This window comes from Otolemur garnettii, unplaced genomic scaffold (assembly GCF_000181295.1).
Source record: "Otolemur garnettii isolate 467f Iridium unplaced genomic scaffold, OtoGar3 scaffold00001, whole genome shotgun sequence".
Lineage (NCBI taxonomy): Eukaryota > Metazoa > Chordata > Mammalia > Primates > Galagidae > Otolemur > Otolemur garnettii.
The window spans coordinates 66925823-66940276 of NW_003852396.1; the positions used below are offsets into that span (position 1 = coordinate 66925823).

Sequence of the window (14454 nt, forward strand, 5' to 3'; positions counted from 1 at the left end):
CAAGCCTGAGTCCTCACTCTTGATACAGAAGAAGCAAGCAAACGGCCACCAGCAAACAAAGAAACAAAAAAGACAGACAGGGTACTACCTTTCCCTTCCACAGACAGATCCGAAGCTAAGAGGCAGCAACTCCCTTCATGTCCTACTTCTCCCACAGACACTTATCACCGTCAGGACTCAGAGTTCAACTTCTTTCTAATCTCAGAACAAGTGCTTTTTCTCTGCTTAAAGCTCTTTCATCCACGTTCTGGATTCCAAGCCCCCTTGTCTTTTCTAGGACATTGATCCATGTGTGCTCTAACTTATTCGTATTCTCACATCCCCCCTTGCTGCTAGTCCTTTCCATCAGTTAAAACATGCTAAGCCCTTCCCAACACACACACGTACACAGACACCCACACATACTCCGCTGTCTACCTCTACTCAGTGACCTATGCTCCTCCACAACCAAACTACTTAAAATAGCTCACATTTGCTGTGTCCCATTTTTTTAATTCCCATTTTCTCCTTAGCTTCTGTAAATAAGTACCTGATATCCCCCTGCCTCCTCATCTCCGACCATATGCTGCAAGGATTTCAATATCTGTCCTTCCTCTTCTCTGACTCACACCCAGTCTCTGCTCACACCTTTCTACCCAGACTGCTCAAGTGAGATTCGGCAATAACTTCCTAACAGGTAGATCCAATGGCCAGTATCAGTAATGCTAACATGTTACTAGCTTGTGAAATAGTTTATGAGCCATTCTATCTCCTTCCCCTTAAAAACATAAACAACCAAAAACAAAACACAAATTAAAAAAACAAAACAAAACAAAAAAACTTCCTCTCCTGGATTTCAGCGCTTGGCCAAAGGAAGAGCTATTGCTTTTCTAAGTAGTTTCTTATGTTATGCCAGGAGTTCCCTAAAGACCACACCACCAGACAATTCGAATTAAAGAGGAGTCTTGTATTAAAGAGCCGGCCAGCAAGAGTGTCCTAACGTGGGGTTTCTGAGAGCAGCCTCAAGTTGTTTGAGGCTCTGGCTTTTATAAGGCAAAATATTTCCAGCAGGCAGCTAAATATAGTAAACATAGTCAGAAAAGCGAAAGCATTAGTTAGGGGAAAACATGAGGGTAGGGTGGTTGGTTTACACAATGCCATAATCCAGAGAGCAAAGTACAATCTACAACGTCTTAAGAAAATGTAGGGAGGGGGGCTTATAGGTGGGGGTCGTAAAGCAATAATCCCCAGGGACATAATCACAAGTGCAGTCAGTAATTTACATCACTAACAACTTTAGTTGAATGCAATCACAGTTATACAATGGGAGGGTAAACAAGGAGGAACCAGTTTTTGAAGGTAATGGCATATAACAGAAAAGGAGTCAAAACAACAGAATGGAATCAGGCCTGTTTTGCCTCCCCCCTGACTCTCAGGAACAGGAATTACAGCAAAGTGGAGTTAGGCTTGCTTCTCTTTCATCTCAACACTTAAAGTCTCCTGAAAGAGACATTTTATGTTGCTGCTTCTTTCTTTCTCCCAGGTACCATATATTGAATATATATTTTCTCTAAGTAATATGCCATGCATTTTACATTTTAAAACAACACTGGAAGATAAGGGGTATTATAATATTATACACATTTAAAAATTAAGCAGGTAGAACTTTAAAAAATGAACAACTTTACCTAATTATATATTAGTGAAAGGTATAGAAAAGAATCTAATTTTGTCGCATCCTGATATACCTTGTAAACATGTTAATAGAATATTAATATTACATATTCCAAACATACAGAAATACACCAAAAGTAATAGTTTCAACCAACAAAGCTCACCAACCCAAATATTTAACAAGTATATATACATTTTACTTTTGACCTTTGATGTTTTTCTTCCTAGAACTGATCTACAAAGATTTCAATCACACTCTGTACTCCTTCCCCATTTTCCTATCTTCTCTCTCAGGAGATAGCCATTATCTTCTGTTTACCTGTGGTCAGGACTTTTATTTATTTAAATTTTTAAACAGCATTTGTTTTAATGTCTCCTCTGAATAATTCTCTTACCTCTAGTTCTGAGGGTGTGAGTTCTCCTATCTGTTGCATTTTCTGACTTTCCCTTATGATGAATTTCTGTAAGCGAACTTGAAGACTTCACTTTCATGTCATCTTCATAAGGGTTGTTAAGGAGGAACAAAATTCATATGTTGACGCTCTAACCACCAATGTGAGTGTATTTACAGACAGGGTCTTTAAAAAAATAATGAAGGGTTATTAAAATCATAAAGGTGGGGTCCTACTTCAATAGGACTGGTGTACTAACAAGACAAGAAAGAGACAGGCACCAGCAGGGTGCATGCATAGAGAGGGGGCCATCTGGGGAAACACTGATGACGGCCATCTCTGTGAGCCAAGAAGAGAGAGCTGACCAAAAACCAACCTGCTGGTACCTTGATTTGAGACTACCAGTTTACAGAACTATGAGAAAATAAAGTTCTAATGTTTAATCTACCCATTCACAGATTAACACAGGAGTAACCCAGTCTGTAGCCACAATCACTGTGTTATCTCACATTTATGTCTTTGCTGATGTCATCAGTTTTACTGAGTTTGCCTTAGGATTTTTTTTTTAAACTCAATTTGCCATTCTGACACTACATAACTTATGCAAACTTGAGGCTTCAAAGTTTGCTTAGAGCTATAGCACATGGCAATTTCTCAAAAATGATTCATTTTTAGTCATACATAGCTAGTGGTCAGAATTTTCGTAGTTCTGTTTTCAAAGAAAGAGAATAACTCCCTGTTTCAAAGGTTTCGCAGGTAGTACAGACCTATTCCCTCATCTATGGACCCCGTGACCTGGGCTCCTCTCTGAGGGTATTACAACATCAGACCCAGCATTTAATGTCTATTTCCCCAGGTCTGACGACTCTGAGATTGTATGCCTCTGGTTACTAATCTTCCTGTGGATTTCTTTTTCACTCTGAAATCTCAGTATTTTCTTTCTTAATTTTTACTCTAAGTATTTCTAGAATACTTCCTTCATAATTTAATTGATTTAAAGAAGTAGAATTTTTCTGCATAAGCTTAATTTTAAACACGGACCAGACGTCCCTTTTACCCTCTCTATTTCATTATGCCTTTGTCTTATTCTCATCATCTCTCTGACTATATATTCTGTCATGTGAAATATATTTTTGCCTCTACTTGACAGTGACGTCCTGGTATTTTCAGGAGATTGGATCTACTCTTATGATGTTCTCCTTGAACAAGCTAATGAACTTCCACTGTTTCAAGTAACTCGTTTTTTGTTTTTGTTATTTTTTAATTCCTGCTTGATATATCCGAGGGGAACCATTTTCCCAAGTTATAAAATTACATGCCCACTGTTAGCTTAAATTCAGGATGTGTAGGAGAGAACTTATGATATTTCCAAATAATCTTTCAGAAATGTCTGTCTTGGAAATTATTCATCTTTTTGGATAACCAAAGCAGAAAACTAGAAACCATTGAGAATGCATTCTTTCCTCAATCCCCACATTCAGTGGAGAAGAAAACTCTAACGACTCAGCCTATTTACATCATTATTATACAGCAGCTATCCTTACAAGATTTTTAACAGTTACTATTTAATTTTCAGCCAAACTGACATCCTTGCCCCAACTCGGTTTTCTTCTATTCTGGTTTTCTTTTGGCTGCCAGTGGCATTTTTTAAAAAAGAATAACTAATATTCTTCATATTTTTTTGATCTCATGAACCCTTCAAATTGATTCTCCTTGCCTATGGGATAAAGTTCAAACTTCAGCGTGAAAGACTGAATGTTGATAACTGAATCTTTGACTGCTAATCTAGACCTATTCTTCACAGGGTTCTGTACCACCACTCTGCACTCCAGCTCAGTGAAGCCATTTGTACCATGATTCCATGACTTTTCTCAAAGTATTGCCTCTGCCTGGAATAATTTCCACTGGCCCCATAAACTCAGTATTACCTTTTCAAGTCTTTCATTCTTTTCTTGGGGAAAGTTAAAGCCATCCTCCTTTGAATGTCTACCAGAGATACTTATCCTTGTATCCACTGATATAAATAACATGCCTGCCTCCCCCTCTGTGACTGTGAGATGCTTTCAGGTAGGGTTAGCCAGCTTCAGTGATATTGAGGTACGAGAGCAGGTCCCTCTCTGCTGTATGAGCTCTTCTGTACATGATTGGATATTTAACAGCATTCCTGACTTCTAATTCCTTCAGACATTGTCAAATGACCCAGGGATTGAGGTGAAGAGGGGTATAAATGTTCCTCACTGCAAACCACTGCTTTAAATCAGCAACCGTATTTCAGAAGTCCTGTGTTAAAGGCTGCAACCAGTATTCCAGAAGCATTAGTTGTCTGAATGAGTACGTAATGAACAACATGATTCTAGTTATCCACAAACATTACGTGTATGTACCTGTTCTCATTTATCTTTAAATAACTAAAATACAACATGTTTGACTTGTGAAATATACTTTCGAGTAGTTCAGAAACAAAAATCCTAAACAATATTAGACGCGCACAAGATTGACTATATATATATATGTGCACGTGTGTGTGCAGATGTGTGTGTGCATGGCAGAGTGACAGACTAAATGCCAACTAAGATACACAGTCAAGTAAGAACAATTAGCAATTCTGTGAATTGGCTGACTGTTCAAATTTATTTTGCCAAGGCTAATGTTTAGTTAAGTCAACACTTCTGCCAATTATAAGAACCTTCATTGAATGAGCTTATGTTTGAATTTCAGTAACTCTGAATTTAACCTGAAAGAAATATAATCTCCTGGGCAATTGTCAAAACAAGTGACTATGTTGACAATGTGTCTTGGAAATAAAAGCTAAAGAAAATTCATTACATTTCTTAACTGCTCTTTCTTTAGACATTTATTTAATAAATGTTTAGAGAATACTTAAAATGTGGTAAAAATTTCAAGGAAATGAAAAGATCTGCTAAAGGTATTTTTACTTTTACTAGGACAGATAATGTATGTGTGAAAATAATCTAAAGAAATGGAATTCAAGTGCTCGCTTCGGCAGCACATATACTAAAATTGGAACGATACAGAGAAGATTAGCATGGCCCCTGCGCAAGGATGACACGCAAATTCGTGAAGCGTTCCATATTTTAAAAAAAAAAAAAAAAAAAAAAAGAAATGGAATTCAAAATGTCAAGAAACTTCAAATTAAATATCCATCCCACTGATTTATTAAAATTTAAGAAAGGAGGCTTGGTGCCTATGGCTCAAGTGGCTAAGGCGCCAGCCACATACACCTAAGGTGATGGGTTTGAATCCAGCCCAGGCCTGCCAAAACAACAATGACAGTTGCAACCAAAAAAATAGCCGGGCGTTGTGGCGGGCTCCTGTGGTCCCAGCTACTTGGGAGGCTGAGGCAGGGGACTCCCTTGAGCCCAGGAGTTGGAGGTTGCTGTGAGCTGTGATGCCACAGCACTCTACCCAGGGGGACAGCTTGAGCTCTGTCTGAAAAGAAAAGAAAAGAAAAGAAAAAGAAAAAGAAAAAAAATTAAGAAAGGAATCATAGAAAGATAGCTTAGAATTTTGGCATTACGGACAAAAGGAATTTTAATACCAGAATTATTTATATTATAAAAAAGTCTGAAAAAACCTTAACATTCAACATTAGCCAAATAACTACCTCCATTTGGCAATTTTAGTTCTGAAAACTCTGATATGATATGAAAAATACATAGCCTATGTTTAAATTAAAATCAGGAAACACTTTTGCATTAAATTCGAGTTTGGGCAGACTTCCATAAATATGTTTTGTAAAGAACAGCTAGAAGAAAATACACAATAATGCTGATAGTTATTTCTAGATTGCAGGCCAAACTTGGGCAATGACTTCTTCTTTAGATCTATCAGTATTTTAAATTTATCTTCACCAGCTGTGTATTGTTTTTATTCAAATACATTAAGCTAAACACAAATTTGTTTAAGTTCTACTTAAATTTGAGAATAAACGAAAGAGGCTTTTTTATTTACCATATATTTCTGTTATTTTCATAGTAGTTTCAGACATCATAACGGGAAAAAAGCTTATAAAATTATATTTCTTTACTTTGCTACTACGAACAAATTATTGGCTAGTTCAGAGATTAGTCCTTAGTCCACAGATTGAGAGGTGGCGGGGGGGGGGTGAGGGTTACCCCTAACTCAAAAAGCATGGTTATTAACCATTTGACAGGATCAGGACCCTCTCTGAGGGTTTTTCTCTTTAGGATTCACATATAGCAGGGAAACTAGGAAGGTAGGTTTGTCACAGGTACAAGAAACGCTCCATCCTTGTCCCTAGATGCCTCTCGTACATTAGGCTGTCAATGTAGCTTAAAGATCCCATCTTCTTGCCCCAAACATGAAAAACTAAAGCTTACTTCTTCATATCTGAACCACATCAAATCTATTTTCAAGTCTGTCCATTGCCTAATAACATTCTAATTAAAAATAGTTTAACTATTCATTTGATTTTTAAATTACATAACTCCATAAATCTACTATGTGAAATATGTTGTTTTGAGATATATACGCATTGTGAAATAGTTAAAATGAGATAATTATTATATGAATTACCTCATATACTTATAATTTTTTTTGGTAAGAACTCTTAAATAAAAGTGACTCTTGGCCATTTTCTAGAATACAATACATAATTTTTTAACTATGGTCACCAGGCTGTGTAATAGATCTCTTTAACTTATTCCTTCGAACTGAAATTTTGTATTCTTTGGCCATCATCAAGAATTTCCTATGCTAGATAGAATATTTAGGTGGGTTTGAGATCAAATAAAGGACGAAAAACAGTTGGAATGAATATTCATGCTTGATTTGGTGAATCTCTCATGGAAAGGTGAGATGGCCTAAAACATTGGCACTTAAAGTCATAACTTGGGTGGAGTCTTTGTCCTATATGGCGATAGTGCAAAATCTCAAGAATATGAGCACTGGGTGATAATTATGTCTATAGCACCCTTAGTGAAGGAGGGACTATGATGTGCTGCATTTTCTAAATGAGGGAATTAAAATTATGAGAAGAGAGTAATTTGTTCAAGGTTACACAGTTTCTAAGGGGTAAAGGCAGGTTATGAATTCCAGCCACCTGACACCTGAGCCACAGTCTTCAACACTTTGGTATAAGATGTCCTGTACAGAGTACATAGGACTGCAAAGACTCCAATCCTGGAAACCTTGCATATTTTTCAGGAGAAGGATGACACCTTAAATGTCTAAAGGGTCAGGATATAGGAAGATATGAAATAGAAGGGTTTTGCAAGAATGGGAATATAGACTTTTCCTTGAAAAGGAGCAGTCCAAGGAAAGGCCTAAAACCTAATTTGAAATTCTCACTACTCACTTTTTGCTTACCCCCAAAACAGAGAGTAGAATGGGTGAGTCAATTTCGTTTTAAAGCACTTAAAATAGAGACAAATTAACACATGTAAAAAATAGCAAAACAGAATTATTTTGGCCATGAGGAAACAATGGAACAACTGGAAATTGTTGATTTATTTACTCTTTTTGCTTATTAACTTATTTACTCATTTTTAACACTTTCATTTGCGTTGTTGTATTGATCTATATTATACTCAGGCCACTTCCAAGATAACACAATTCACCTGAATGAGGTAGTGTTTGTTGTTTTGTTTTTAACTCTACTGCCCTGGGCATAATGATGTAAATGGTTATAGATGATGACTTAGGGAACAAGCAAAATTAAGATGTTATAAATTTCAAATTTACCACATTAGAATTGCCTCACCCTCTTTTCTCTTGTGCCTTTAAATTCAGTCATTAAACAGCACTCACTTATCTATATAACAACCAGTGGATCTGGAAAATTGATTACAAATTTAGTTGGAAGATTTTTTATAGGTAGGGAAGTAGACCACACACATAGAAGCTTCAATTTCTCCTCTTCCAAGAGGACCCTGGTATCAGTGGAGTCTCTATTGCTACCATCCTTATTTGGATGGGTCATATCACCTCTCTTACATGGTAGCTACTTGTATGTGTGTCCATGTCCTGTCTTCCAGTGGTGGTCCATACGGACTCAGGTGGCATCTTTGAGAGCTGACTGCTTGTTTAGATACTATCTAAATGTGATAATTAATACATGTGTAAATAGCCAGTACCTGAAAAACTGCAGGTAGTTATTAAATGTTTGAAGGAATGTGTTTACAAAGAAAACAAGTTGGAGAAATAACAATTTAATAAAAGGCAGTAAAATAAATTTTGTGGCCTCATTATGATATAAGTTACAACTTGAGCAGTGTATTACCAACCTGAGTTTAATTTTTCTTTATGAATTAGGGTCTTCCCAGAAAATATCCTCTAGTAGCTTTTGATTATATACATATATACGTGTGTGTGTGTGTGTGTGTGTGTGTGTATAGGTAGGTAGGTAGGTAGATAGATAGATAGATAGATAGATAGATAGATTAGTTGGACTCCAACCTTTCCAAACACACATTATGCTGGACATGCCCCTGCCTTGAGACCTATGTAACTGCCGATCTCTGTGCATGGGCAGTACTCCCCTGATTATCATAGACCTTGCCCTTACATTTACTAAGGTCTCGGCTCAAAGGTCTGTTTTCTAGATAGGTATATTCTGGCTACACTGTTTGGTTTTTGTTTTCTGTTTTGTTTTGTTTTTTAAAGCTATCTCTTAAATCCTTATCCATTTACCTTGTTTTTTAAAAATAAAAACAGATGCCTAATAATATATAGTTCTATTTTTATTTGTGATTACCTCTTTTCCTAAAATTTATTCTCCATAAGGAAAAGAACATTGCACTGTGTATCTCTAGCTTTCGAATAGCATCTGCACGAGAGCATGAATGATTATAAAAAAGACTTCGCATCATGTTGAACACCTGGTCACAGATTTTTGATGAATTCATTGTAACCTTCCTCTTGATTTTCTGTTTAGCTTTATTTTTTTTTTTTTCTTTTGAGAGACTGAGACTCACTTGATCACCCTCGGTAGAGTGCCGTGGTGTCACACAGCTCACAGCAACCTCCAACTCCTGGGCTTAGGTGATTCTCTTGCCTCCGCCTCCCGAGTAGCTGGGACTACAGGTGCTCGCCATAACTCCTGGCTATTTTTTTGTTGCAGTTTGGCTGGTGCTGGGTTTGAACCCGCCACCATTGGTATATGGGGCCACTGAGCCACAGGCGCCACCCTAGCTTTAAATTTTTGTTAAGGTTTTTCAGTTTGTTTCATATTTACCTCATATATATGTATGAACTTTTCTTTTTTGTTTGTTTGTTTCGGTTATCCATAACAACAACAAAACAATCTTTATGTTTTGTGTCTTATGATACAATAAATCATTTTTGGAAAACTATCCCAAATAATCTTCATGACTTTCATGATGTCACAAAATTTTCATATGTCTCTGCTTATTATTTTATGACCTTGAGCAATAATGTCCCTGAACTTATCTGTAAAAGGAAGAAGAAAATACTTAACCTTGCAGACTTGTTGAAAGGATTTATTAAGATTTGAGGTAAAGCACTTAAAATGTTGATTCTCGCCTACCATGCCCAAACCAGGGAAATTTTGCCATTCATTGCCAAAAATGATAGTTCAAGTGAGGAAGGCAATCATTTCCTGAGGAGAGGACACCAGATTCTTTCCATTTGATTCCATTTCTTTTACATTATTTATATTACTCTTGTGACAAGATTTGGAGTCTTTGTGAAGCCTCAGATTAGAAATAATAAACTCACATGTAGATTTCTTCTTTATACACTGAGATTTCAATAGGTTCTTGAAAACAATGTCAATTTTTGCAGTGCCTGAAACACCTACCATATTCTTCCCAGAAACCTTTGCTTTTACCCTCCCTTTTAATAGTATTCTCAGACGTCCACGTGGCCTATTCCTTCACATCCTCATGGTTTCTCATCATGTCACCTTAATAGTGAGGGAAATTAGCCGCATCTCCATTCTCCATTCTGGCACTTCCTCCATCTTCCCTATTTTATCCTCATCATCATAATCATCTGAAATATTACACATCAATCTATATTTTTTAGTCCAACTTTCACCCATTTACAACCATTTTGATTAAGGGTAGGGACTAGGTTCAGTGCTCTGACATCAGCTTCTGGGATTTATCAAATGAAGGAAGGGATGAAATAAATGGGGAATGTATGCCTAGACCTGCGATCTAAGCAAAATACAAAGACACACCCTCAGAGAGGGTTTCCCACATGACAGGAAGTTATATATGGAATAATAATTAGGCGAGGTGGGTTTATAAGCATTAGTGCAAGTATGCTAAGTAACACCGTATGTCCAGCTCAGGCTATGTTACCATATACCCAGGACTTTGTTTTCACATGAAATAAAGACACCAGTAGAGAAAAGTATGAGAAAGGTAAAAGAAACATTACAAAGTTTTTATCTGAAAAGGAAAGAGTTTTCACCGTTCTAAGCCAAAGTCGGAGAAAAAAACAAAACTCAAAAATTCCTCCCCTAGTTTAAAACGTGAGAGAATATAAACCACCTCACTGATAGGTAGGGTGGGAAGACAAACAAACTAAAGAGCAGATGAGCCCGTTAGTAAGGAAAGGTCGGAGTTAGAATCCTCTGTGTGTCGTGTATTAGCTGGCTGGCCTCAGCAAGGTGTGCTATGTATAAACTCGAATTCATCAATGTATATAGTAGTAAAATAAAAATGAGGGTACCGTCTACATCATGCTTCTGAATTACAAATTAGAATATTCAGGTAACATATTTTGCATGGTTCTTAAACACATAGGTGCCATTATGCTATTATTTAATTATTATCATGTTAAGCTGCCATGTTAATTATTATATTTAGGTATCACCTACTTTGAAAACAGACTTGAAGAAAATAAACAGAAAGGAAATATTTCAAACTAGAATGTGTAAAATCGGGATGAAAAACGAGAGTCAAGGAATGAAGGGTGATAAAGTAAACGTTATAGGCTCCTGTCTTATAAACACACTCCCCTTGGTCCTTCCTAATAGAACACAGAATTGGTGTGGCAACACACCAGACTCTGCTGCCAAGGCTCTCCTCCATGTAGAAGTGGCCCTGCATTAATAGTTAAGTCCCAGCTTGTGAAATAAAAGTGGACTTTTCTTGGTGAAACTTCTAGGAATGTACTTTAAAAACTGGGGACTGGCTTAGCTTGCATGTGACTTTTATCTACTGCCCACTTTCTTCCTAAAACATAGGCGGGCCGGTTAGAGCTTTACTATCCATCCAGACATTACAGGGGTGACCTCCAGAGTGGAAGCCCTGAGGTAAGAATGTCAGAGCAGAAAGTGTCTGGGTCTCTATCAGACACACCTGAACTGCCACCTGATCTGTCTTAAAGAGGGGTTTGGCCATTTTTGTTTAGTCGCTTCTTGAGGCTCTTTCTCACAGCCAAATAGAATTCTAACTGATAGAGGTGATCATTACACCAATATAGTTATAAAAAGGAGTCTAATATGATCTATTATACTTGAATTTCACTAAACAGTGAACTTCCAAATACCCACATAATAAAGGATCTGTGAAAGCTTAGAAAGCTTTCATGATCAAATTTCAAAAGTCCACATCTATGTATAGCTAAACTTATTCCATTCATTAAAATAAAAAAGAACTATTTCATAGGTTTTCATGTGGAAAGAGCACAAGTGATACCTTGACTGTTGTATTCGATAGTTTTTTAAAGATATGAATTGTTCTCTACATGTTTATTTCTTATAATGGCCTTTGCAAAAAGAAGAATGTTCAATTTTCCAGGAGTGTGAAACATTTCTGTAGGAAAGGCAAACACGCATTATTTTCTAAATATATTATCTGATTCAGAAATAAACATTTAAGAATATAGAAGAACGAAAAGTTTACACGAGTCTTGTACTCTGCGAAATGAATCACTGCAGTCCCGCTGCATGCTGAAGCTAAACATCAAGAAATTTGAAATTAAAATTTTTTGTGAAGTACCTGAAATGAAGGCACAGTTTGGGTAAATAAACGCTTCCCACATGCTTTCTATTTGGGGAATGAAGTGGCAATCGTGGCTGTGTATTTATAAAAATTAAAGTGCTTTCTCCGAAGGAAGGCTACTTATGTGTAACCCAAGATGAGCTCAAAATGTTTCTCAAGGTAGAAGTAAGATATTTATTAACTTGCAGTTTGGAGTTCACTCAAATTCTTCGATAAGTACTTAAACAGAAGTCATAGAGACCAGAACTACTATATTCTTACCTTGACCACCAAAAAGAATTATTTGGCTTATGGATGCCGACTTAATTATATATCATCAGCAGCTCAGAGAAGTATCAGGGAATTAATGTCCTGGTATAAAATCTTAAAATAAGAAACAGGGGAATGTCGACTGGGAATTCAAATGAGGCACTGCACTGGTAGTTAAGAACTGGAGATTTTTGCAAGGGGAAAAAAGTTCTCTCTTAAATATGGAAAGCAAGGGAATTCAGAATAGAAAAGCTGACAGAGACAGGGCAGCCCTAATTTACATGTCAGCAATAATATCTGCCTTCCAAGACTATTTACTTGGTAACTTGATGACATCCCTTCAACTGGTTACCGTAGCAACTACCTCCTGACACATGTGGCTCCAAGACACAGAACATCATCCTGCAAGAAACACAAACACCATCAGTGTCTCGGAGGAGCATTACCGTTTGGGGTGATGCTGATGGTGGGAAGGAAAGGTGCTAGTCCTGATTCCCTGTGATTTTTTTCCCTTAATTTCTACATTCCAGTGCAGTTCAACAGTGCTTTGAACATTCTTCTCACTCCTATTTATCACTTCTCTACATTTTTAAAACGTTAATTACCTAAATACCAGCTCGCTGTTAAAACTGCTAAAAAGCTGTCTACAAATCAAACCCACCCTACCTTGGCAACTTGATTTCCAAAAAGAAAATAAAAAAATCGTTTAAGATTTTCTACTGTTCCTTGGCTAACGCATTTCCGGACCTTGAATACCCCGCCTTAACACCAAGTGCAGAAATACCTTCAGGTACTCATGGCTTAGCTCAGCTTTCCCTGGGGGGAAAAAATTCTCATTTGGCACCAACAAATGATAAACTCCAACACCTTTCTAATTTTTCTAATTTCTACCTTATTTTAAACTCTGCATGGAACACATAAGTAGACTTACTAGGCATCCATTTCCATCCCACACTGGATGTTGTGTAGCTCTTCATTACAATCTAGCTAGTGCATTATCCTACTGAGCTTATGCTCTCTACTTTCCACTTCAGGTGCCCCTGAGAATGGAGACAACATCTATTAATATCTGTGTCCATGTGCCAGAAACGTTTAGGCGTCAACAAATGTTTTGAGTATTTAACTGGCTTTTATCTAATAGTAATTTAAATAATATATAGTAGCTCAAATAGTATGCCAAAATTGAGCACTCATTCCAACTTCATCATCCAACAGGAATGATGAGGTAGTTACCAGGAACACCTATATTTTGCAGATGAAGAGACTGAGCCTTGGGAAGTTCAAGCCACCTGCGCTAAATACACAAGTAATGATTAGTATAGATCGGGATGTAAGAATTGCGCTGCAGTAGAACCCAAGGTTTAGCCACTAGGCATAGTGTCTTCTTTGCTTAAGACACAATAAATTAAGAATCTTTAACTCTGTTCGGGACATGGGTTAGAACATGAGAAGGCTATGTCATGCCACAAAGGTTCAGTTGTAACAAATAAAATCAAGACTCAGAACTTTCTTTTTCTCCGTGCCTCTTTATAATCAAAACAAAGAGACAATAACATTCAACTCTGTGATTTTTGAGCAAAGCTTATCTCCTCTCCAAGTCATTTCCTTATGTATAACATAAGAGATTTGGATTGTATGATGTCAGAGACGTCTTACTGGATCCAGTTCTAAGGTTCAGTGTGCCTCTTTCCTATCTTAGGTACTTTTAGGTTTGAAAGGTCATGTCTTCCCTACCTGATAGATGTATCATCTATCATGGTCCTAGGAAAGGATTCCTTGACAAAAGTCCTCCAAAATTTTTCCCTAATTTAATCAAGTAACTGCCAAAATACTTTTAATGACCTAAAAGGATTTATCCCTACTTCTTTCTCTCTCACCTCATTTTATACTTACTACTCACTGCAACCACAGTGGCCTTGCTGCTATGCTTTCAACTCAGGGCCTTTGAACTGGTTATTTCCTCTACCTAGAATTTATCTCAAGTAGATCCAGGTCCTTTTCACCTCCCCTGAATGTCAGTCTTACTGAGGATTGTCCTGGTCATCACTTCCCTTGAATGTCACGCTCTTACTAAGGGTCATGGTGGCTCTCATGTAGATACTCACTGTCTTATCTTTTTCTCATATTATTTTAACATAATTTATTATGCTTTTTTCTGTTTTTTCATTTTTTACCATGCTGGAATGTAAGCTACAAGGTCA

General features: G+C 37.0%; 1 non-coding gene across 1 annotated transcript; it reads left to right on the forward strand.

Annotated features, from left to right (window-relative positions):
• The first annotated feature begins 5036 nt into the window (after positions 1–5036).
• On the forward strand, positions 5037–5143 carry LOC111724782. The gene has a single exon (XR_002773008.1). It is a non-coding gene; the product is annotated as a U6 spliceosomal RNA (small nuclear RNA).
• Positions 5144–14454: the final 9311 nt, after the last annotated feature.